The sequence below is a fragment of the Arvicola amphibius genome, chromosome 4 (genome assembly GCF_903992535.2).
Source record: "Arvicola amphibius chromosome 4, mArvAmp1.2, whole genome shotgun sequence".
Taxonomy (NCBI): Eukaryota; Metazoa; Chordata; class Mammalia; order Rodentia; family Cricetidae; genus Arvicola; species Arvicola amphibius.
In genome coordinates, this window is record NC_052050.1 from 151,992,856 (window position 1) to 152,020,201 (window position 27,346).

The window sequence follows — 27,346 nt, forward strand, 5'->3', positions numbered from 1 at the left end:
GTTCTGTTACTTAAGGAAACCGAGGAATGAAGCTGTCAGTACAGCAATGGCCAGGTACCCTTAACGACTTCAGTGATGAGAACCCAGCAGAAACGGCTTCAAACACAACTACATCCCTAAACCTCCCTACTATCAACCTACTGATTTTCCTAGACACGTCTGGACTAAATGAAGAGAACGTTTGTTTCTCAACACAGAAAGTAGTTCAGTGCTCTGCCTTTTACAGGTACAGAACCTAGAGTCCAAATACAAAAGTTTGCAAACAAGCCGCTGAGTCACTAAACGACGGTGACTTCATCGAGGACACTGCCCTCTGCTGGTCACTCCAATGTGTCTTCCATCTGCGTTTCAGAGGCTCTTGACTGGAATCCAGGGTTGTCACCAGTCAAGTTTGGAGACAGCAGGAAGCTTTGTTGACACTACAGTATAGTTTTCCCCTCAAAAACCGCCCTGAGCAGCATTCCACAGCTGCTGAATGAAAGGAAAGAGGGAACTGAAGGGCCGGGGAGCCAACATCCTCACTTTAACGAAGATACTCCTTGGGACCGAAAGACAGGCACCTAACCGCATAAACAATTAGACCATGAAATTTGAACTGTAATAACCCCCAAAAGTCTGCTGACCTCATCCCAGGAACCTCCCAGTGCCCAGATGCTAGTGGTTCAATCTGGTACCCAGAGAGATATACTCCTGCTGTTCTCTCACTCGGGATAAACGATTCATAGCCAGCATACTGAATTGCCAATGGCTGGTGTTCTTTAGGACAAAGGGCTGAAAGCCATCAAGCATTTGGGACATGACCCTGGAAAATTAGCGTTAAGAGAACCAGAGAGGGTGGCGAGGAACCCCGTGACAGCCAACACCAAACAGCTGTGCCAGCTAGTGCCATCGTTTTCCCTGTTCTTTAATAGAATAATGTTCTTACATGAAATTGGGTCTTGTGTAAGGTCTACCCATGGTCAGCAAGCCCTCAGGTACTTCACTCTGTGTTCGTGGTAGCTATTCCCTGCAGGGGTGTACCTTGTTGTTGACCGGATAATTAATGTCCTCAACACTTTTCTGGGGACCCTCTATGTTGTTCTAGAATATTCCTGCCTCTTTCCATTCTGGTCCCTAACCAATTACCGGAGTGTCAACTCAGGTTCCTTGCAGCGTGTTTAGTAAGGACAATGTGGATAAAGGGATCTATACAATGTACTGTTCCTGTGTAAGTGTCACGGGTTTTTCTGACAGTCTATTAGGTCCCACAATAACAGACAAGACCGCTGCTTTCTCAGCTCCGTTTCCCTATCAGGAGGACTTGGGAGCCTATTTTGTCTTTGTCAAAGCCCAGGGTCACTGATTGGTCCATCACACCACTGCAGCCCAGCTAGGCACCTGTGATTCCTTCATTTTCTCCTTTCTGCAGGGCTTCAGTTAGGTGCTATTTTTCAAACAAAGGAATCGATCTCGAGAGACCAAACCTATATGAAAAGCATTTTGTCAAAAGGCCGTATGAGTACTAACACTGAGTCCATGCACAAAAGTGGAAATCCCGCCGTAATTGGAACAAAGCACTCCTATGTTTAAAGCGCCTCTCACCCTCTGTAGTCTATGTTTGGAATTTCTGTTAAAAGGGTGAAGCCAGTGGCCATTTACTGCAGCTGACCTGGGATGAGGTAGTGAACCAAAGCTATAATCAGAAGTAAGTTAGGACACAGACTTTCTCTGTTTCCCTGACCTGCCTGCCTTATAGTCAAGACGGAGCTTTGCTGCTGTCAAGAAGAAAAATAAATATCTTATTATGTAATAGCAGATATCAAAATATATTTCTTTGAATTCTGCTCATATAATTTTAATAACCAGGGCTTAAATAGAACCATTGTGTCCCTGTGACAACTGAAACATCAAATGATTCTAGCATAATCTCTTCCTTTATTCTTCTTAAAGAATAAATTTCTTATATAAAAAAAGCCTATTCTGAGGCCAACTAGATAAATTATTTATATAGACTTTGTTCTAATTTATTATCTTAGATCAGAAATGGCTTGTGACGATGGCTCCCTGCTGTGCTTCTGAGTGGGAGCACAGCTAGAGCTCGGGGTCATCCCAAGTGCACTTGTCGTGGCCCCAAATGTTCATGATATTGTTATCTTTTCAAGAAACCAAGTCTGTTTTTCCCACACAGCGCTGTGGCCTAAGTTTTCCTGTCCTGTCCGGTTCTGCTGGGTAAGGTTCTCTCTTGGCTGCCTGTGCCCACAGCCACTTATACAATAATCATCTGGAGGCTTAATATTAGCTATAATTGCTTGGCTGATGGCTCGGGCTATTACGGGCTAGCGCTTAGATTTAAACCGCCCCATATTTAATACTCTGTTTATCGCTATGTGGTATTACCTATTCTCTAGTCTGTCTCATTGCTCTGGTGGCTCACTGGCTTCGCCCTCGAGCTTGCCCCTCTTCACCTGTATCTCTGCGTGGATTCCCTGCCTAGCTATAGTCTGCCCTGCCATAGGCCCACGTAGCTTTATTCATCAACCAATAAAAGCAATACATATCACAGAGCTGATTCCACATACATGTTATGTGTAAGTTAAATTTATTTTGAAGCAAGGAGGCTTAGGAAAAAAAAACATTATATATCCCATATTTGTTTACATACTAAGACAGCATTATAGTGTTTCATACCAGGGAATCTCTGGCTTAAACAGACAAACAAAGGACAAAAGAGAGATGTCTCAAAGGGTCATGGCACCTGTTGGAACAATCTTTTTGCACACTGTGTGAAGATGTGTCTGTTTAAACTCACCTGCTTAAGGCCCCTTCCGACTGGTTTAATAAAGAGCTGCCAATAGCTAGGCAGGAGAGGTATCAGTGGCCTCTCAGTGCATAGATGGCTGAATTCTTCCCAAAATATTCTGGTACAATCACGGTACCCCAGGTCTCTTTCCTATAAATGATTCCTTCCTAATGAGTTAGTCTCCACACCTTTTCCTCATGATCGGTGGAGAGTGTCATCTTTCACAAGGGTCCTCCAACATATCTTTCCTGCCATCCTGATGACAACCTTATCCCAGCATTCCTCAGTGGGCAATCCTGAGCCCCAGCCCTGAGCCCCTGAGTACAGGGTCAGAGTTCTAGGTGAATCTCGTGGGTGCTCTGTGTGGCCACCCCCTCCAATTGGAGGTGCGACAGGGCTTAGAGATGCCCAGGACCTCCCGCGTGTTGGGAGCTCTATGGCTCATCTATTCTCTCTTGTTCTCAGGACCCTTCACTTCCTGAGATACAAAGTGGGTTCCCATGACCTGGAACACGCTTTTCATTTTTCAATGTTTTACAGCTTTGCTAAGGGAGAACTCAAGAGGAACTAGAGCGCTTTTTGCCATTTTAACAGAACTTTGTAGTGTCAAAATCAAGTCACCTAGAAGCTCCCAGATGCACTCAGATTTATTTAACAAATTATAATTTAGTCAGTGCCTCAGAAAAAGCAGTTATAAATGGCACACTCCCCAGCTTGTTTCTCATCACAGCATATGGAATTAATGCATCCCCCATTACTCTAGGATAGTGCTTTTTTTTTTTTTTTGTAGCCCTCTTGTGTGGTTTCATCAGAGCCCTGGTTTAATCGGCTCCAAGGCAAGTGCTTTCTAGGAAGGGATAGAGAGGTAGGTTGCTAAAAATGATACCCCAAGCAGGGGTGGGAAAGATGGTCAGAGGTGGGACAGGGCATCTCCTTTCTTACTGCAGAGCAAATATAGCAAAGAAGGAAGAACGCAGCTTTTCGGCAATTCTTTGGCCAGTGTGACTCGGCTGAATTGAACTAACAGTGCCGTCATTAACATTGCCTGTTCATTTTAGTTGCGCTTACCGTGATGACCATGTCCTGAGGAAGACATCAGCCCTCTTGGCCTTGACCTCAGCACTGACATTGTCAGAGAGGAAATGTGTGATTATGGCAGTTACTCCTGCACTGACGCCTTTGTCAGCCACACCCAATCCCCGTGACTTCGGCCTGAATTTTGTTGTCGTTGTTGTTATTATTCTGTCATTACCCCCAATCCATTTATCCATTTTAAAAGAAACACTAAAATTAGCAAGGGATATCTTTCCTCCTACCTTCTTCTCAGCAGCCAACTTGAAGAGTACTTCCTTACTTTTGTTTGTGTGTATAAAAAAGATCACGGTGATCTCAGAGTTGTTTTGATTTGCATTTCTCTGATGACTAAAGATGTTGAACATTTCCTTAAGTGTCTTTCAGCTATTTTAGATTCCTCTGTTGAGAGTTCTCTGTTTAGGTCTGTACCCCATTTTTTCCTATTGGATTATTTGTTCTTTTGATGACCAATTCCTTGAGTTCTTCAACAATGAGGACCCTAAGAGAGACATACATAGATCTAATCTACATGGGTAGTAGAAAAAGACAAGATCTCCTGAATAAGTTGGGAGCATGGGGAGCTTGGGAGAGGGTTAAAGCAGAGGGGAGAGGCAGGGAGGGGAGCAGAGAAAATGTAGAGCTCAACAAAAATCAATTTAAAAAACGTGAACTACAGGTGGGGTACGTTACTGCCACCAAATAAACCACTTACCCAAAACAAAACACAAACAAACAAACCCCCCTCCCCAACACACACACACAGAAAATCCACTTCGCTCTTCATGGGCTTCCCAGGTACCACTCTGTGTAAAAGAGTGCCTACCTGCCCCCAACATCCTGAGAGCGCTGAGGAGACTGATGGGACAGCACGGAAGTCACACAGATGGCATCAACTGAGAAAGAGGAAGAATGGAAATTTCATCTATCCATGAAGCCGTCAGACTCAACGATCCAAGTGTTTCAAGAGTTAACCAATAAGATCAGGAACACCTACCTATTTTTTTTTTTTAATGCTACATAAGACTTACACAAGATCAAGCTGGAAAAAAAAAAAAAGAAAGGCAAAAACAGCATAGATATGGAGTTGGGGTGGGGTGAGGGGTCTCATGAGGCTCCACCCCTTGCTGAGTTTAGCAGTTGTTGGCTACTAGAGCTAGGAGAGTCATTTTTCTTCAAGGAAGTGGCCCTCTTAAGATGCCCGTGCTCTTGGGATGGCCCTACATCTATGCCCATACAGAGAGCACTGACTGGACTCAGTGGGCTAAGAAAAGAGAATTCTAAGTCAGGAGTAGGACATGGCAAGGGGAGTCTTGGAAAAGTTGAAGGAGCCCAGAGGTGGATTGATCAAAATATATGGTATTGAGTTCAAAAATTAAAAAGGAAGCATCATGGGGCAACGGTGGCGGCAGCAGCAGCAACAACAGGTTAAATAAATTTTAAGTTCATTATGGTTGTATTTTTCTTATTGACTTCTTGTGGTGTTGCATGATTAATAAAAACCCAGAGAGAGGGATATTAGGGTTCAACCTGAAGGTCAGAAAAGCAACCTGAAGGTCACTGGCTCTTACCTCTACCTCAGTCCAAAATGGTGATTCTGCCTTCAGGGATCTCACACTGAGACTGCGACTGAGAGCTGTCTCCTCCTGTTTTATATTCCTCTCTAGTGCTGGGATTAAAGGCCTGCATGACTGTTGCCTGGTTTCTATGACAAACTAGTGTGGCTCCTGGGATTAGAAGTGTGTATCACCACTGTCTGGTCTGTAAGGCTGACCAGTGCAGCTATTTTACTCTCTGAACTTTAGGCTAGCTTTATTTATTAACTTACAAATGAAATAACAATACATTGTAGTAGATGTTTTTGTATTAATTAAAATTGCTCCTTGTCAGTTTTATGCATAGATATAAATCATCCTAGCTGCTCTCAGCTCTCCTTTTTTTTCTCTCTCTCTCTTACTCTCAGCCCTTTCTCTCCTGTAGAGACCTTTCTCACACTCACATCTTTTTGTTTAGTTTTTACAAAGCATTTCATTTAGCCAGGGCTGTTTGTGTGACCATGCGTTTTGAAGCTTCTGTGGAGCCTGGCGGGTTCACCAATGGGACCCACCTGGAGACAATGATTCTTCCTCTTTCAAAGTCTATCACTCGCAATGATTCATGGGGAGGGGAAAAGGCCCATGAGCCCTCCGCCACCCACGACTGGTCATCAGTGCAACAGCTGTGACATGGCTAGAACCCGGGATTTCCCAGCCCTCCTCCCCACCTTCCAGCCCTTACAGTCTTTCTGCTCCCTCTTCTCCAGTGTGCCTTGAACTTTAGCTCTCTAGCAGCATAAATGCCATTTTTAGGGCTGACCTCTCAACCATCACGTATTCTCAGCACCTTTCCTTCCCAAGTTGGTTTTGTTCAAGGTGTTTATCACAGCAATAGAAAAAAAAAACTAATACAAAGATTCTGGGAGGTGTTGCTTGCCTCGCTTTACTGTGTGATCCTGAGAACTGCTCCCAGGACTTCTCTCCCCGTCCTGGGCAAGCGTTTACCACTGAGCTACATCAGCAGACTCTGTACTTTATCTTTGGAGATGCTGTCTCACTAATTTGTTCAGGTTGACTCTAAACTCACTCTGCCACCAAGTGAGACCTTGAAATTGTGATTTTCCATCCTCAGCCTCCCAAGAATCTGAGATTAAGGGTGTGTATGTACCACCACACTCGGCTCTGGTTCTATCAATGAATTTTTTGATTTAGTTCCTTAAATATCATGAATCTCATGAACTGTAGACAGTTACCAGATGCCTTTATTTCCAAGGCAAAGAAAAAAATTGGTGATTGCACAGTTAGAAGCTCAGAACTCAACCACAGTCTTCTGCCGATGGTTTGTGGAAGTGAACAGATTTCACAGTGCTTTGTCGTAAGGCAATGGTTCTCCACCTGTGGTCTCAATGATCTTTCACAGGGGTCGCATATCAGATATCCTGCATATCAGATGTTTATGTTAACACTCATAACAGTAGACAATCATAGTTACGAAGTAGCAAAGAATAATTTTATGGTTGAGGGTCATCACAGCATGAGGAACTGTATTAAAGAATCACAACATTAGGAAGGTTGAGAACCACTGTTGTAATATTAATCTGTAAAGTAAAAAAAATTACCCAAAATACTATCATTTCAACAACCAAAATCTTATATTTTTGAAATGTGTGAGTTATTCACTTGGGATTAAGAATGGATTTTTAAAACTATTTCAACTACTCTTTCCAAGTTATGAAAATACAAATAGTTTTCTGTTTGGAAATATTACTTTGGACTTCCTATAAAACTATACTTTTGGGCTGGAGAGATGGCTCAGAGGTTAAGAGCATTGCCTGCTCTTCCAAAGGTCCTGAGTTCAATTCCCAGCAACCACATGGTGGCTCACAACCATCTGTAATGAGGTCTGGTGCCCTCTACTGGCCAGCAGGCACACACACAGACAGAATATTGTATACATAATAAATAAATACTTTAAAAAAAACTATACTTTTGTGTTGGGGAAGCATAAATTTGAAACTCTTAGATGATTGGCTGTGAGAATGAATATGTAACAAATTTTAGCACCGTATTTCTATACACTTCACACGTACATGAACACAAAAGGTGTGTGTGTCGCATGGCTGGCATTACATAATCGCTCCTCCCAGATAAACACTTAACTGCCTCTTTGTCCTCTGTTCATCAAAGTCTGTTTCTGACTTTGTAGTGCAAAATCCCTAGCCACGCACCACGCACGCTCCCAGGATGGCAGCGCTTCAGCATTTTGCATTCACAATGGACAGAAAGTACCTGAGAACAATAGTAGCAAAATTGAAATGAGAACAATCAACACAGGACCAAGAAATCAATATCACATCTGAACCCAAAATTGCACATCTATTTCATTTCGCAAATGCTCCGCTTTCCTCGCCTCCAAAGGCTGATGCGCACGCTGCAGGGCGATCCTGAGAGCGCCGGTATTAGCTGGAGGGCTGCTTTAAATAGCCATGTATATTTTTTCTATCACAAAAGGGCATTTGGAGAATTTCTTTGCTGGGAATAATTATTTTTATATGGTAGAATTTATCTTTTTAATTTGTCTTTGTGAATCTATCCCGTATTTAAAATGCCAAAGAGGAAAATTAGATGGGGTTTATAAGGTTTACAAAAAGCTGGCTAAATTTACAGCCATCATAAATGCATTTCATAAAAGTTAGGGCTGTTTGGCGTTCTGAGTAGTATGTTTATTTGAGTTCTAAAACATCCTTTGTCAAGACAGAGGACACCACCCAGGAAGCCAAGAAATGTCTTGCAAATAAGAATATCTGACCATGACCCTGTGTGCCCACAAAGTCCCATGTTGCTTCGGGACAGCAACTCATGGCCTTGCTGAGATCTCAGTGGTGGGCTTGAAATACAGAGTATCAGACATGAGAATTCTGAACTCACAGTAATACCTGGGCACCAAGAACACCTGTTTGATAATTGGGTGGATCCCATTTTCCAGTTATTTTTTTAGCACACCCTATGAAATACGAATACTTTCTCAAAAAAAAAAAAAAAAAAAAAAACACAGCCTGAGCTAGCACTGTTCTACACTCTCAGTTTCTAGAAAGCTTAATCTACACAGGGAGGGGAGAACCAACGGGTCCTCTGAATTTTACCTATCAATCAAGGGACTTGGACACTTTGCCTTTACTGCCTCATTCCACCATTGCTTTACGACATCACAAACAGTGCTGGTGGGTCATCTTCCTTTGTCCCCTGTCACAGAAACAGTCCATGCAGGCTTTGCAGCCTGCCCCCTAGACCTTCTGAAACACCAAAGGCATGAATGCTCATCGGTAGATTCGTAAATGGTGAAGTATTTTACACCTGCTTTACATTTGACTTATATTTGCAAATTTCCTTAAAAAATTTCTAGTAAACTTACCCTAAAATAAAACCTCTACGGCCCTACATTTGGCAAAGCAGGAACTATGCAGAACTTGTCTATTACAAATGACAAAATGGCATACAAAGGTCCTTTCGGGTGAGGATCAGAGCCTGCAAGCTAAATTCCAATTACAGCAGTGGACACATGATTCCTGTGTTATAAACTCTCTTTAGCCGGTGGGTTTCAAGTGAGCTTTGAGAGGACATTTCTAACATCATTTTGTTTATTGTTTTATTTTTTATTTGTTTTTGTTGTTGTTGTTTTGCTTTGTTTTGTTTTGGCTTACACTTACACACAGTGTAGTTCATCACTGAAGGAAGTCAGGACAGGCCCTCAAAAAGGGCAGGAACCTGGAGGCAGAAGCTGAAGAGACCACGGAGGGGTGCTGCTTACTGGCTTGCCCGCCATGGTTTTCTCAGCCTGCTTTCTTAGAGAATCCAAGACCTCTGGCCCAGGGATGGCATCACCACAGTGGACTGGGCCCTCCCCATCAGTCACTAATGAAAATGCCCTACAGCTGGACCTTATAGAGTTGTGTTCTCAGCTGAGCTGCTCCCCTGGAAGATGATGTTAGCTTGGGTCAAGCTGACATAAAGCTACCCAGCACAGTCGTTTTGATATGTTTGTGCCTTGTGTCAGGACGGACGCGTATCTACCATGACGGTGCTATTCAGAGCCTTGTGTCAGGACGGACGTGTATCTACCATGACGGTGCTATTCAGAGCCTTTTGTTGTCCTGTCACATCCTTCTGCTCGGTCTGACAGTCAATCAGTTTGGAACCCTATACATCCTCATCGGAACCCTGTCCTGTGCTGGAGGCTGCCCTTTCTAACACGTGTGTACTGGGGTCTGTTTTAATTGCATTTTAATCTGTTGTAGTTCTCATATGATTTCTCTTCTTAAATTAGTATTGCCATTGCTCTAAATAAGACCCCCCAAAATTACCAAATTTAAAGTTCTGTCTCAAAAGTCCATCTCGCCTGTGTAGAAATGGAATGTAATTTCCTGTTTTAAAATATATATATTATATATAACAGGGAATATAGTTAATACCCTTTCGACTTCATCCAATTTCTAGCATGATTCACATAAAAGCAAAACATTATGTTCCATCTACAGGAAATAATAAACACCCTAAGAAATTTTAATGGAAAGTATTATTTCCTATCATCATGTGATAATTGCCAAATTAACTGATAAAATCCTCTTCTTCATTTTCTTTTAATATATGTTTTTGCAGCTGATACTTGTTGAGACTTGACAATTTAGAAGTCAGACTAAACATCACAGGGCTCGCTTGACAGAAATTCAATTTGAGTTTAAAACAGTTCAAACTGGGCTTGTATAATATATTACCAGAACAGTAAAGATTATAAGTTAGGTCCCCAACTTCTTTGACCTTCAAAATGACGTATGCCGTCACGGGCATTATAAATAGTAGTGTCTGTGGGGAAAGCCTGCATAAATCAAAGGGTGGAGTCAGTTTCAGAAAGTCCCCTTCTCCTTCTCATGTACAGTATCGTGAAAGAGGAAGATAATATAGAGACCATGTGCAGCATCATGAAAGAGGAGGATAGTACTTTTCACAGAGACCAACACATGCCCGAGGAAATGATTTTAAACCTTGTGTACAGCTAACGGCTCTGGGAGAGCTGAAGCAGAGCAGGAGAAGGATGGAAGCCTAGCAAGTGGAATGAGAGAGGAAGAGAGACAGAAAACGGCAAAGAAGGAAACGGGACGAGAGAGAAAAGGAAAGGGAGGGAGAGGGAGTGGGGAAGAGGCTGACACTATCCCCATTTAGGAAACAGTACCATCAGTCCACTGGCTGCCAGTGGGCTGCACAGTCCAGCCCTCCGCCTCCAGGTGAGGCATCTCTAGAGCATCATCTCTGGGTAGTTTTATCGTTCAAACTCCACCTTTCACTCCTTAGCTTCTCTGAAGCGTCCAATAAATCAGTAAGAACACTAAGCGTCCATTGTCTGGTACCTATAATGCTCCCTTTCTCCTAGGTGCCTTATTTTGGCTGCATGAATGGGCTCACATAGAGAGCTTGTGGTTGCCCTGTGTGACATCGAGAGGCCATGCATGTGCCTCCTGGTCCATAGCGGTCCTCGGGTCATCTGCTGCTATTGGCCCATTACCAGTATGAGGAAGCCACAGGCACTTCAGTCCTGCAGTTCTGGCTCCTAGGGTTACCCTGGACTGTGCTGAGACAACAGAACATCATCGCAGCCCAGAGCACGGGCAGCAGTGCTAATGGGATTTCTTCTTTATGAGATGATATGAATGAAATTAGACCAAAATCTGTTATTCGTGACAAAATTATGAACTGATTGGCTTGTGTTTTTGTCTCAAGAATCCTCCCTTCCTGTGTGTGTGAAGAGGCGGGTGGGTGTCGGTGGTGATGTGTGCATGCATGTGTGTGTGTGTGTGTGTGTGTGTGTGTATACATATTCCTATTGTGTAGGAAGGTGTGCATTCAAGCATGTGGTGGGTGGGTGTATGCAGGGTGAGGGGCGACCAAAGGTTGACATCAGATGTCACCATCAGCTGCTTTCTGCCTGGCCAGTAAGTTCCAGGCATCCCTTGGTGTCCACCCCACCACTGGAATTACAAATCTCGTGTCTGACTCTTTACATGGGCACTGGAGATCTGAACACAGGTCCTCACACTTACAGGATGAGCGCTTCACTGGCTGAGCCATCTCCCCAGTCCTCAAGTATTTCTTTGTAAATATCAAGACAATGGTAAATCACAGGCCAAGCTCCTAGTTGTGTGTCCTGAAGTATGTCTATAGGCCTTGCTGGCTGGCAAAAGCCACTTCCTCTACTTGGGAAACAAGAGCACCCCTGTTTTAGACCCTGTGAAAGTATACCTGGGTCTAGATGGATGTTTAGAGAATCGGAAAAATCAATGCAGGCCTCAGACCTAAGGTTTAAGTTCCACCTAAAGACGACTGGGCCAACCTGAGAACTTTGCCACAAGAATGAGCCCATCCCTGACACCACCTAGAGTGCCAGAACCCAGAGGCCCAGGTTAGAACCAAAAATGACTAAAAACAGGTCAATATAATGATGCCTAAAGATATGCTGCTCTACTCATAAACTGGTGACTACCCCAATTGTCATCAGGGAGACTTCATCTAGTAACCGATGGAAACAGGTGCAGACTCACGGCCAACATTAGAATGAGCTCAGGGAATCCTGCTGAAGAGATGGAAGAAGGATTTTAAGGGCTAACGGGGTCAAGGACATCATTGGAAAACCCACAGAAATTAATGTGGTTCATAGGAACTCACAGAGTCTGAACTGAAAACCAGGGAGCCTACACGGGACAGACCTGGCCCTCTACATGTGTGACAGTGGTGTAGTTTGCTGTACTTGTGCGACTCCTAACAGTGAGATCAGGGGCTGTTCCTAATGTTTTGCCTGACTTTGGGGAACCTATTCCTCATGCTAGGTTGCCTTGCCCCACCTTAATACAAGGTAAGGTGCTTCGTCACCTCAACTTGATAGGCCATGTTTTGTTGATGTTCCACGGGAGGGCTTGCCCACTCCTGAACAGAAACAAAGGAGGAGTGGGTGGAGGGGGTGTACAGAGAGAAGGGGGAAGGGAATAGTAGGAGAGGAGTGGGTTAAACGTGTGTGTGTATGAAGCGGCGAAGATTGGAAATAACCAAAATTAGTCCTTTTATATTACTCAATTTTAATACAAGGGGAGACAAGGGAACTTACAGAACCAAGGGTCCAGCGAAGCCGAAGGTGAGCGCGCGCGGGGCAGCGCAAACGAACGGGGCCGCCTTCCGGCTCCCCAATCCTATTTAAGGGGAATGCTACCCCGCTGGAGCAGCCACGCCCCTGAACGCAGAGATTGGGCCAGCTGCCCCAACATGTGTATTATATATACATGGCGACAGACCTTCTAGAGTGGGACAGTGTGTCTGTCTCAGTTCAGTAGTTAACCAAGTTCAGGAAGATTAAGTAGACCCATACAGCAGGCACTCAAAGGATTTCCCGCCAAAGTACCAACTTCTTTGAGCTTCCTTCAGTTTTCCGGGGGCAGGGTGTTATTTGGCATATATCCCTACGAAGTTTTTGTGTGTACAGAATGACTTAGAACTATGCCACCTTCCAAGCATCTGCAGCAGCAGGGGCAATGAGCTGCTGTAAGCTTCAATGAGTGATAAACCCATCTTTCTTCAAATGGCATATCTTCAATCATTGCTTCTAAATTTTCAGTAGTTCTCTCAGTCAATTTGATAATGTGTAGAAAATGAACCGATCTGTCCAGGCTTTCAAAGCCAATGACACTAGAGAGTCGCAGTGACTCCAGCCTAGGGTATTTAATCTCATGCACGCTGTCAATGCAATGCACGACATTGGATTGTGATAGATTTCTCACCCTCATTATATTTTCCAGCTTTGAATTATTTATTTAATATTCTTGTTAGAGGTCAGGTTTATATGTTCTTATTAGTTATATTTTTTTTAGTATACTTTGTAATTTAAAATCGTCTCTTTTTTCTCCTCTACTTCCCGTCAGATCCCTCTGGCAAAGCCGCTCTGATATGCCTTAACAGCAGAAAGACGTCAGTATATTTCATAAACCACAGACTTTTCTCTCAGTGCTTAGCCTTAGAATATGGTATGCTGTCTTTCTCTGGGTTGTATGCAGTTTAAAACCTCTACTTGTTTTCCACTTAATGTTTTATAAGAGGACATTTAGAAGACAATTACCTTATTCCACAAAGGCTAAAGTATTCATTGGATTTTTATAATACATTAGCCTAGATATCCCATCCCTTCATTCCCATTTGGCAACCCTGCTGCCTGTACCTACACAGCGCCAGTTTTCCCTGCCCTTCCAACTTGCTCATCTCTAAGAAGAGCCCCACCTATAGATAAGAAGCTGTACCTATAATCCAACAGAGAAGCTGATGAAATGCCATCTCCACAGTCAGTCTCCTTCTACTGAAAGAGGAGCTGGGAAGATGTCCACAGAGAAGCCAGGCCTGCCCGGTTTCCTAACGTCAGTACTACAAGCAGGGTGTTCTTTTGTGGAATGCAATGGGAACAGGGCACCATGCGGAATCTCGCCTCTAACTGGATGGCTCAGACTTTTCCTGTGCTAAATAATTTCCTGCAAACCCATGATTCACAAGATACTGTGCTCATACACTCCTATGCCCTTTGTCCTCCCTCAAGACATGGGTACTCAAGGTCCTTGTGCCACCAGACATGTTGAGGCTCTGGGTTGGGCACTGATGATGCAGTGGTTATAAATGAGGGATTTTGACTCCATCCTCCTTGATATCATATTCTAAGGGGACTCAACAGGCAAGTAGATAACACAACAGGATCCACATGATTGTACTATTGTGTGTGTGTGTGTGTGTGTGTGTGTGTGAGAGAGAGAGAGAGAGAGAGAGAGAGAGAGAGAGAGAGAGAGAATAGAGAGAGGACATCATTGGAAAATACGTGACTTATGATTTATATTTTGGCAAGTGTTAGGACTAATTTGCAATTTTAAGTACTTATCACCTGAAGATATCATAATTTTCTGTTCCTGACTTCAGTAATTATCAAAGGGGTAATTTCCTGTGCTTATAAAGGAAATGTACAGTTCTGTGTTTAAAAAAAAAAAAAAAACGGGAGGGGGTAACCAACAAAGCCAATCAAAGTAGGTGCTTACCACGCAGATGTGGAAAGAAAAAGAAAAAGGGAAAACCCAAAGGACTTAACGATCCAGGCTTTGTTCGTCAAGACCCTACTGTTAGACTGGCGGAGAGCAAAACTCCAAGTCCAATGCCCTCGGGAAGCTGTGCTGATGGGCTTGCCACCCTACTGTGTGCTAGGTGATGCTGGCAATGTGGAATCATGTATTTCACACGCTAGTTATATGTTCTCGAGAGAAGAGCCCGTGTGTACTACCCAGAATGCTGTGCAAAATTTCATTCAGCAAACTCCATTTCTCTCTGGCAACACAAGTGAGATTCTCAGTTTTTTTAAAAAAATATTTTCCCCAGATTCACTCCTTAAATAAGCAGTGCTTGTTGCTGTTATTGTCTCTCATCTACCTGAGTAATAGCAGTGGCCCTTGCTTTTAATCAAGCAAAGACAGCCTTTCCTGGCACCGGGAGGAGCGGTGGTGACAGGTGCTGCTCCCTACTCCAATCTCTCGCAAAATGCCTGGAGTTTTCTGAAACTTTTAGTTGCACAATTTAAAAAAAAAAAATCACTTTAAAAATCACTTCCAAAAGCCACTTTAGAACATCTTATCTCGTTACACTCCCCCACCGTTCGATGCCTGGGCTCATATCTCTCTCCTGCCATTTCATGCACGGCTTCTAACCGAGCTCTCAGCACCCACTTCTCCCTGCGCAATCAGCTCAAGTTGCCTCGGTAGAACCCTCTCTCTCCCGTTCCACCGCTGGAGAACAATCCCCACACAACTGAAGGTCACCTTCGCCTGTCATTTATACGCTGAGTTGGAGGAAAGAGAAGTCAAAGCTTCACACTCATCGGCCTTGCTGAAAAGGGGGACACACACGAATAGAACTGGCATCCCCCGGATAGCACCACGGTTATGTCTCTGGGTATGCTGGGATGGAGTTGAGGGTGGTGCTTCCCCACAGTGGAGACTGAGGCGATTAGCCTCCCAGGTATAGAGCTGCATAATCAGTTGTGAGATTTCGCTGTAATCTAGCATGTGACACTAGCATGACACTAGCATGTGTTAATAATATTACAATCACATGTTCAGATGACATCCATCTGGTGTCTAATAAAAAATAATGAAACCATAGCTTCAGTTGGTTTAAAATACAGACATTGTCAATTGTCCTGAGCGCTAAACTGACCAAAACCAGCTTCCACACTGATAGCTGTTGCTACTACAAATTGCATATGTATTGTATGTCAGCATTTGGCATTCATATAAAAGACAAATTGTGATAGTGTATATACATATACTGTGGTACCTGGTACATTTCAAGTGATCGAAAAATTAACGTTTTAGTTTGGTAGCATGTTATATTTAATTCAGGACCTTATGACTTAAGACAATAAGATTCCTGCTCAAAGGTGGGGACAATAGGTGCAGTGTTGCTATGGAGATAAGCAGACCCTGTGGAGGGAGGAAAGCTGGTGATTTCCAAGTGATTCTAACCGAGCTCTGAACGCCTTCATCACCGGACCTAGGGGCCTATCCTCCCCGCTTTCCATGGACCCTGTCTCCTATCAATAGGGACGGGGGACGAGCAAAAGGAGAAGGGCTTCAATCTGTCGCCATCTTTGCATGCCCCCCCCCCCACCTTTCAGTCTTTCATGTACTCTCACACGCCCTGAGACCACATGAAGAACTTTCTAGGGTTTTCCCAAGGACAAGCTTTCCTTTGTTCTACATTTTTATGGTTTTTCTCCTCTCACCCCTGCCCTCCCACTCCCCCCCCCCCCCACTCCCATGCCGTGAAGTGACCAGAGCTCAGTACAAGCAAAGCAAAGCAAAGCTTGTCTTTTTTCCAAGACAAACTTAGCTCTGCCTGAGTGTTGCCTCTGGGCCTTTGGTTCTCCCTGTGTTCCTTCCTGACATGCGCAGTTACACCCTCTCACCATCATCACGGTGTTACAGCACTGAGCCCAGTTCAGTACGGGATCTTTCAATATAGTCTGGCCAAGCCGCCAAAACCTGGCCTGGAGCGTCAGCTAACGGCCATTGTGACACAGATAACTCAGGGTGCCCCACGGGCAGGGTGGAAGGTGGGAAAGCTACCTCCTAAATTTTTAGTCCCTGCTGCACCAGACTGTTCCAAGGTTCCATCCTCAAGTGATGCCAGAACCATTAAACGAAAGGGTGCTTGAGGATGGAGTATTCACGGCATGCTGGCGTCTAACATGGCTGATGAGCCCCTCACTGCAGCCGGAAGGTGCAGTATTTGGGAAGAGACCTTACCTAGGCCATCACAGGGAAACTCCGACTCTCTGAGCTTCCTTCACAGGCCTGAGCAGAAGAGAGGTGTTACTCAGTATCGCCTCTAAAGCGTTCTGAGTTTGGTCGCATGTCATATAAGATGCCTGTGAAAATACTTTCTATACTTTTGACACTGTATTCTTCTCCTTCTTCTATGGAAAAATCAATGAAAACCTCTTCAATTCCCTGTGCCATGGGGAACATCTGGAAAATTGGATGCTGTGTTATCCCAAAAGTATGTCTTCCCATTGGTAGGACAATGGCTACCTTATATATAAGAAAAATATATAATACATTATATATAATATATATGTGCAAAAAGAGAATTGTGAAAAACTTAGAAAAGACAAATTGTCTTCATGTTAAGGAATCTTACAAAACCCAAGTGCCAGTGAAGCAAGGCTAAAGAGGTGAGAGGCGAAAGCCATTTGCCAATGCTCAGCTGGATGGAGAATGTGTTGCTAAGTCTTGCCTGTCGACTTAACAAAACCCTGAAACAACTGAGAGGCAAGGCTTGGGGCTCTCCGTGAGGCCATTTCCTGGAAGGATTAACTGAGGGGCTGCATCCCTTACTCAGAGTGGGCAAGGAGTGGCACCTTCCAACAGATGACTCCCACGAAAGAGGCGTGAGGGTACACAGCGTGGCCAGTCTGCCTCATGTCCTTCTGTGGAGGATGTCTATCCTCGTTGTATCCTTGTTGTAGCTTCTACTGACTCCAGAACACCGGTTCTTCAGCCCTTGATTGTGAACTGATTGTGGAGAGGCCAGTGGCTCTCTCTAGGATTCTCCACGCTTTGGGGGACAGATCTGGACTGCTGGGGCATCCAGCCTCAGAGGCTGAGCAGATGCTATAGTCTCAGCTTCTCTTAGCATAGAGACAGACTTCGATGGTCTACTCAGAAACTATTTTTCACACAGATCTATTGATCCCCTTTAGTGATGTCTAACCATCGTGTTGATACCATTCCTCTTGAGAACCTTTCTTAATATAAACACTTCTTTAATTTTTAATGTGTAGAGATCATTACACATTCACCAGGGCAGCCGGATCATGTACATTGTCTATGTCCCAATGTCATATTGATACTAAATTGATTGCATTTGACATAATGTTGGGCTTAGATAGAAGATAGAAAACACATGTAGCAGTCTGTGGGGATGAAATGTCATGGCCTTTGTTCTTGTTTGCTTTCTTTTGCCATGATAAACACCATGACTTGGGAGAGGAAAGGACTTTACTCCGTCACGGAGGTAAGCCACAACAGAAACCTGAGGCAGGAAAGGAACACTGATTAGTGGCTTGTTCCCATGTTCAAGTTCAGCTAGCCTTAAACAACCCAGGCACACATTCCCAAGAATGGTACTACCCAATTGGGTTGGGGTCTCTATCCATTAGCAATCAAAAATAATCCCTTGTGACATGTTCATAGGCCAGTCTGCTTCAGGAAATTCCCCAATTTAGACTCTCAGATAACTCGGGGCTCTGTCAAGTTGACAGCTAACTGGGAGGGTAGTCGAACATGTTTGTATATGGTGAAGCAAGAGCCACAAGGGATTAACACAGACATCAGGTAAGGCCATAAGATTCATTATACCATTTTCGCAGTAAGAGAACAAGTTAAAATCCAAGATATAAATTGTTGTGCTTGTGTGTGTATATTCACATGTGTGTACAGATGTGTTCATGTCTATGTCGAGGCTAGAAGTCAATATATCCCTCAATGACCCTCCACTGTACTTTTTGAGACAAGGTCTTTTAAGGACCGTGGAGTTCACTGTTCAGCTAGACTGTCCTGACAGCGAGCCCCAGAGGTCTGCTTACCCCCACTTCTGTGGGTCTGGGGATACAGGTGTGTACATGTTCAACTTTCATTTATATCAGTCGTTGAAAGTTAAAGCAGGAAAGTCTGAGGATGGTGTATTGTCTTTTGCATGTTGTTGCATTCATATTGCTCGTTCTTGTGTCAGAACATTTAAAGATACTTTTGTTAAGACCCCGTTTTTCAAAACAAAGGACACATTGCTTACTGCTTTGATGGGTTATTTTCTAAGTCCTAGCTTGACGGATAATGTCCACATCTCCCTCAGTGCCTGGTCATCGAATGAAGCCTTGGGAATCTCTGCTGAAGACATACACAAAGTAGAAAGAATAGCAAACTGTGCGTTAGTTTTATTATGAAGACTGTTCTGACTTCACCCCCCACTACCACCACCAATGGCCACAGAGAGTCATAAGTGGTTTTAAGCTGTGAGAACTTGGGCTGTTATTTAATTTAGAATAAAATAAATTAAATCTTTAGGTTTATTTCCATGGATAGCTCGTTCTTGTGCCAACTATCCATTTAAAACATTATGGGACATTCAGCTTTATTGTGTTTTCTTTGTGCTTATAGGAATTGAAGCAATGAAGTTAAGAAAGATGTCATAAAATGTGCTCCTTGCAGCTTAGATGCTATTGATTGTTACACTGCAATCTCTACGGGCTTGCTTACCTCGGAGGACAATGCTTAGAAAACTTCAAGGTGAGTATTTTGAGAATTAGCATTGGAAAACTGTCCACCGGTAGGAGGAATCGATTTTATTAGGAGATATAATAATGACACAAAGCAAGAGAAGCTGTATTGTAAGGGCAGGATAGTCATTATTAATAGGAAATACAAACCACACCTAAGGATGCTCTTCCCTTTCTCCAGTCTTTTCGTGAAAATGAAGCTGAGTTTTAAACCTTGGCATCATTATGTATTTCTAGAAAGACGTCACATAAATTTATAAATGTATAGTTGTGGGCTTGGTGATGGCAGGAGTGTTTAAAAGGAAACAACAAGATTGAGAACATACAAAATACTGATAAAACATACTTCAATTTTTATTTTCTTTCTTTTAAGTTCCACGGCATATTAAAAGTGAGGAAGGGTGGTTCTACAGTACGGCAGAGTCTAACATCCGGGCAGCCCCTGCCTGTTCCTCCTCAATGGTAGGTCTGTGGAGGATCCCTCTTCAGAGACAGAGAGAGCAGAGTTTCTAGTCAGTCTGGAGCTCGGGGGATGAGCTAGAGCAGCAGGTGGCACAAAGCACCCTCTAAGTAGTATTATACCATTTTTTGGTTGGCATCTTCACTTTGAAGTGGAGGTTCCATTGTCAGCGGTTTCTGTTAGAACACAGTTTTCCCTGGTGTTAGCTGTGTCCTGTGAATTGAAGCATTGTCTTCTGAGGAATAAAGAAAGAATTCTCCTGAGATATACGAAACTGGGACCACTCAGAAAGAACTTAATATCACAGAATAAACCACAGTACAAATGAAACCCACCGTTTCAGACTCTCAAATATCTCTTAATGATTTTGTCTTTGCATGGTTATATTTATATTTTTAGCGGGATCTTCTGACCCAGCCACTGTGGGCAGGAAGGGCTAAGTGTAAAAAAGGTGAAGCCATGGGAACAAAGTATTCAGGGAAGTGGACTCAAGGGGCTCCAGCCTATGGTTGGATGTGGAGCATCCTGACTTTGTGCCAGCAGGTGCTAACAGTTCATCCCCTGTATATCCATCACCCAGGTGGAGCTACCAGATCAAACCATGAGCTCAAAGTCCCTGCAAACAGTCCTTCCTTCTTTCTCAAGGCACATGGTTATCTTGAAAGAACATACTCCAGGACTGGACAAACACCTCTACCCGATTTACAGTTTTCCCGGGAATTCCAAGTCTGTATTGTTTAAGCTACACACTGGAGAGAAAGGGCTTCATGCTGAGACTGTCAGCATAGAGTTAGGTAAGAGATCACTCAATGGCCCAGTGCTGAGCACTCCCAGCTCAGCCCTGGCACCGTGCTCAGCTCAGGGACACTGGTAGGGGTTGTTCAGGTGATGAATGTTGGCCATCAGGTCCAACAGGTTTGGAGAGAAGGGAGGATGCAGATGTTGAGGAGGGGAACAAAAAAAAGTGCCTAAAAGGTAGTCTGCCAGGAATAGACACAGGTCTGAAGAGGAAGCACGTGGTGGATGCATGACTTTCCCTTACCGGTATATCTGTCTCGGACCAGGTTCTTTAGTTTTATCCAATGAGTAATGGCTGGCTCAGAGAGTTCTAGAGTCTAAATGGCAGAGATGTGACTGTGGCACCTGACACCCACCCTGGGCCTTCCAGGAGGAGCCGTGCGGCCTCATCACGTCACTAGAATTTCATTCTAAGGATGACCATGTTTGTTTGTTTGTTTGTTTGTTTTTTGTTTTTTTTTTTTTTTTACACGCCAGATCTTTGCCACAAAGTCTCGAGCACACCCTTTGGCTGTGTCAGAATCAATTTGCTCCCTCCTCCTCAGCCTTTACAGAATGCTACATGGGAGCATGGCCAGAGGTGAGCTTCCAGGACCCTGCCATGTTCATTTCCTCATGCCCCGAGGAAGGAGATTTAGAATATTGTCACCTTATTGAATGTCTTTTAGAATGAAAGTTTCCTTGTTGTAAACTTACATTTGCCATGTGATTTCAAATCAGCGAGACAAATAGTGACGGCAGCTGTCGTGGTCGTTAATAAAAGTGAAGGAAACCATAGTCACGAGGCGACGCGGGGCAATTACTCTTCACAATCACCAAAACCAGACAAAGAGATCCATCATCACTGCTCTAAACATATTCGGAAATGTCTTCAGAAGGGAAGCCATTTTTTAACCATCTTAGCTGAGGAATAGCCATGTAACTGTGACACGAACACAGGACAAGATAATAATAAATTTCTGAAAGAAGATGCTACATAGGCCTAGGCACAGCTGTGGGAGGGTGATCCTTCATCACGGTTTAACATTTAAACACATGCAACTCTGACTTACTTGCTTGCTTTACACCCCATCAGAGCTGTGGTCAGGAACCAGATTGCCACCCTGTAGTATTTGACATTAACCACGCGTCTCAGGGAGGCTTAGCAGGTCCAGACGACTGACAAAAAATACTAAATATTCAATCCCCTATTAGCAGTAGGAAGAGTGTTCACAGAGCTAGAAAATAAGAAATCCAAACCAAGAGTTCTGCTCAGTGTAGCCGACCAGCAGCTCTGTGGAGACCGAGAGGGCAGCGGCAAGGCGCGGGCGCTCGCTCAGAAGTCTGAAGTATGCTTCAGTAACCTGCTGAACTCCAGTAGGAAGAAGGGGAACTTTTTGCGGTAAAATCACTTAATTGACTCCAGTGGGAACGGATTGAGAAAGGTGATGTGGAAGAGCAAGCCTAGAGGGGCTGAAATAAAGGTCTTTGAAGAAAGCTGGTTCGGCGCAATGCTCTGTATAACACCCACGAATCTGGCAACTGCCTGGCTTAAAGTCTTCCCAGGGCTAAAATGGGTTAGTTTTTGCTCACTGTGGACCACACATGAAGCAGGCAGACTGAGTTCAAAGGCAGAGAAAGTCTCTGAAAACACACTGAAAGATGTTCTGAGGTAGAGGAACTTGCTAAGCCTGAACCAGCTATGTAGCCAGAGTTCTGCGGACTGACCTGGTTCCACTGCAACCGGGAATATACAGCCTGGCTGTGCTGCCCACTATGCTTGCTTGCTGTGTCTTGCCCAATGACTGGCTGTCCCTCCCACACCGTTCAATCAATAGTGGACAGCTGAGAGCAGACCAGTGTCTGATGGCCCCACAGGGTATAGTGCTGTGTTGGAAAGGTTTTGTGGTTTGAATGTGAAATGTCTTCTTTTAGCTCATGTGTTTAAATATTTGGTCCCCAGCTGGTAGCGTTGTTTGGGAAAGTTAGGGAACCTTTAAGAATGTGATTGGAGGAGGATTTTAGGGTTTTACAGACTGGCCCCACTTCCTGTTCTCTCTGCTGCCTGGTTGCAGAGGCAATGTGGTCAACAAACCTGTTGCTTCTGCAGACATGTCCCTGCCTGTCGCCGTGTTGTCCCTGGCATGATGGACTCAATCCCTCTGAAACTGTAAGCCAAATAAATCCCTTTCCCCTTAAGCTGTTGTTGCTGTTACCACAGTAACAGAAATGAAACTACTGTAAGAGATCTCACAGGAATGCCACCTCCTTAAGAAGCATGACCGCAGTGAGATTCAAGGATCAACTAAGTTGAAAGACTTGCACAAATTAAGTTGAAAAATCAGATTTAGTGACAAAGCACACCAAAGAGGCAGTCGCTCCTGAGGCAAGCAAGCAAGCCAGCCAGCACTGGATACTGGGGGGTTGCCAGATGGTCTGTGGGGGCTGAAAACTGGAGCTGCCCTGTGTACACCTGGTGCCCGAGTCTTAGCACCTGTGCTGGCTATTCTTATATCAGCTTGACGCACAAACTAGAGTTGTCTGAAAGGAGGAAACCTCAATTGAGAAAGTGTCTCCATAAGGTACATCTATAAGGCATTTTCTTAATTAGTGATTGATGTGGGGTGGCCAGCACATGGTGGGAGGTGTCGTCCCTGGGCTGATGGTCCTGGGTTCTATAATAAATCAGGCTAAGCAATCCATAAAGAGCAAGCCAGTAAGCAGCACCTCTCTGTGGTTTCTGTGTCAGTTCCTGTTTCCAGGTTCCTGCTCTTTTTGAGTTTCTGCCCTGACTTTCTTTGATGATGGGAAGCAACGTGGGAGTATAAGCCAAATAAACCCTCTCGTCCCCAACTTGCTCTTTGGTCCTGGTGTCTTGTTGCAGCAGAAGAATCCCTAACTAAGACACATCAGTTGTGGCAAGCGCATCAACAGGGTGAGCAGAGAGAACCATAGGGCAGGGAATGGAAAAGGAAGCGCTGAGATGCTGAGGTGCTCCAGGGGTCAAGTGTGTCAGGAGGAGATCGGAGGGAAGGAACAGATTTCACTAGTAAGAACTCCAGCATCAGGATTAGAGGGATGGATAGCACGAAGGTTGGTGCCCAAGCAATCCTGGAGACATCTCAAAGACAGTTTAGTGAGTCAATAACCACAGATAACAGCCATCCTATACGAGTGCCCTGAACATAAGTCATATGAGATAGAGACTTCTGGGTGTGGGTACAGAAGTAATCCAGGGGATCCAGCCAAGGTGACTCGAGTGGCAGAAGAACCTAGCAAAGTTGGTGTGGTCTCCCTGAAAAAGGCCACTCATTCACAGACAGAAGCAGTGAGCATATGCCTGCCCTTTCACGAGCTAAGATGATCTACATGCAGAAAATCTTCAAGGAAGGGGATGCATTTTAGGTCACAAAGGTAACTGTGTTCTATAATAAAAAGTATAATGTAAGCCACACAGGTTAATTTCATCTAGAGGTGCTATGTTGAAGGAAGGCTGCTTGTTGTTTCCCAGCTGCTCAGCCCCAAAAGAATCACAAAGAAACCATATTATTTAAATCACTGCTTGGCCCATTAGCTCTAGCTTCTTATTTGCTAACTCTTACATCTTAATTTAACCCATCTCCATTAATCTGTGCATCACCACAAAGTCGGGGCCTACCTGTAAAGTTTCAGTACATCTGTCTCCAGTGGCAGCTTTATGGCTTCTTCCGACTCCGCCTTCTTTTTCCCAGCATTCAGTTTAGTTTTTCCCACCTGCTTAAGTTTCTGCCCTATCAACAGGCCAAGGCAATTAAATACAATTACGAGCAAATATGCTGGGAGCCAAATTTGTAATTGTATTTAATTGTAAATTAAATACAATTAATGTTATAACATTAATTATTATTAAATACAATAAATGTTATAACCTGTATCTGATTCCATTACTCTTTCGAGTGAACCTGAACAACCAGTTTGTGAATTTGCTTTACAACTACAAATTTCCCCAAATCTAAATCAGATAAAATATTTGTGGAGGAAAAATTAGCATCAGAGAGAGAGAGTCCCCATAAGTGTGAATCTACCTGACATTTCCTATACTTGGACCTGAATAAAGAATGCAAAACATGCATCAATAATTTATGTTGATTTCATGTGGCAATCATAATGCCTCAGACACACTGGGTAAAGTATAATATACTGTTAAGATATACCCCACCTGGTCCTCTTGAATTTTTCAGTATGGCTAGAAGGGAGCTGAATGCCACGGACACACATTAAGAGTGCCCTTGTTAGAGCTGGGTGTAGAACGTTAAAACTGGACTCTCCTCCGGCCGTGCTTTTAAAAATCACTTGGCGAATTCACAATCCAGATTTGAAGCTATGGTCCTTTCTTTTGGGGGCTAACACACACAAATATATAACGGCAAGACAGAGCCTCTGCCAGTGAGTGGTCAAAAGCACCGAGGCCAGACCTCCTCATTTTCAGTGGGAAAACACCGATGTGGCATGAGCCTGCACTCCGCGGACAGATGCAGACGGGGTGCCTGTTCTGTGCTTGGCTTCCCAGCTGAGACTTTCCGCGGCACAGCCTTTCCTGGCGCGGTAACCCCGCACACGGCGAGCACGGCACACCGTGAACTGGGACAGTTTCCTCCACACATGAGGGAGGAAGCCAGGATGCTAACCCTGTTCTCTTCATTTTATCTCCAGTTCCTCAGCCAAAGTCTGTCCAAAGTGGCTGTTCAAAAATGATTTGTTGAATAAAACTGGTTTGGAGCTCCCTGTGTACATTTATCAAGCCGTTTCCAGTCCCATAAACAAATGCTCAGTAACTCCCAGCTGAGGGAATTGGAGACGGGTGATCAGTGCAGTTCAGAGCGCTGCCTTAGGGGACTACAGAAGGCCACTTTCTTGTCTCACCATTACGAGGTTTAATTGCATTCCGTACCTGATATGTAATGTGCCCTCTTCTCTTCATTGAGCTCAAACTTTGTCGGCATTACTGAATAACAATGCAATGTACTATTTTGGGAGCAAGTGTTTATGACATGCTTTACAAGGGTGCCTGAGGGTTCCCAGACACATCTTCTTCCCACAACTTCTTCTAAGCTAAAGATACCATACCTGCACAGAGGGGGTTCAGAGGGCGGTTCCTCTAGCCAGCTTCGCAGTTGACGAGCCATCAGGACAGGAACTTGGGTGTCATACTTTAAAAGTGGAAGTTTATTAACCATGTAGTCAAAATACTGAAACATTGGAGAAAGTGGAAGAATAAAAGCAGGAGAAAAGAAAAAAATCCTCACCCAGAATAGATATGGCCTCACTAAACAGACACAGCAATTACACACAGAGTACAGGGATTGCCAGCTGAGCACACACTCCCCACAGCAGACTGAAAACCAGATGCACACTCACTCCAGCCCCCAGCACTCCTGTCAAGGTGGAGAGTGTCCTGGGGGTGGCTTGTTCCTGACTCACAGCTGCCACCTGCCCACACTCCTGCCACTGTAGGCTATTTCCAGACAGCGGGTCCTTCCCTCTTCCTCCAGAAATCCTGGCCCAACTCAAAATGATCCTTCACATGGTCCAATTATACACATTTCTCAGAAATGACAAGCTCAAAGTATTTCATTTTAAGTGTATATTTATTTGATTTATTGTTATATGTTTTGTTTGGGAATTCCATAGATGAATGTATTTGGGAAAGGGCAGCCCTCCCCTTTTCAGCTCTTTCAGTCCCCTCTCACTGTTTTTCCTTCCCAGCATTGAATTTAGTGCTATAGGTATGTGCATGTGTTGTCGGAGGTTTCTGTCCCACCTGGTCCAGCAGCCACTCCATCCCAAAGAAACACACAGGGTTCTACATTAATCATAAACTGGTTGGCCTATTAGCTCAGGCTTCTTATTAACTCTTACATCCTACATTAACCCATAATTCTTGTCTGAGTCAGCCTCATGGCTTGGTACCTTTTATCAGCGAGGCATTCTCATCTTGATTCCTCTGCATCTGGGCAACAACTGCAGACTGACCTTTCCTCTTCCCAGAATTCTGATAGCCCCACCTCTACTTCCTGCCTGGCTACTGGCCAATCAGTGTTTTATTAAAAAACAAGTGACAGGGGACAAGACCATTGTACCACAGCATGCATGAGTATAGAGGTTCCCACTAGAAATTGGGCATCTCATTAGAGACTGCATCCCTAAAAGATACTGACTTTCCCCTCCCCAGTAGCCATCAATTTCCAGTAACCCCTCAAGTAAGGGTAGGACTCTATAAGTCCCTCCCCAACCCATACTATCTTGATCTTGCGTGGGTCGCGTGCATATGGGCCCAGTCACTCAGTGGACTAGGTCATAGGCCCTAGGGGAAAACCTACTACTATAATTCTTCTAATTGAACAAAATCATAAACTGTCCCCAAAGTTTTCTATCTTTATACCATAGATTAGTGACTTTCTCAACCCTTATCAGGGAAACTTCCTTGTGCAGTATATAGAAATTAACACAGGGACTCAGGACAGATCAATGTACAAAGGCTGAGAGACTGTGGAGTGGTCAGCCCCAAATGGGACATATATATTATTGTCCTTTAAAAGGTCAGGAATCATTGTGAAAGAGGGACAGAAAATTATATTAATCAGAGCTGATGGTAGACCGAGGTGAAACAGTATTTTCTGGACATCACAACACTATTGTAAGTAGTGGTGTTTATCCTCATGAAAAATTTTCATAATTTTATATTGAGGGAATATGATTTATATTTTTAGAAATTTTTTGAGGATCCAGGATGAAAAATAGTAAATGAATCAGAAGAAACACATACACAGCTTGGGATTTGAGGGGAA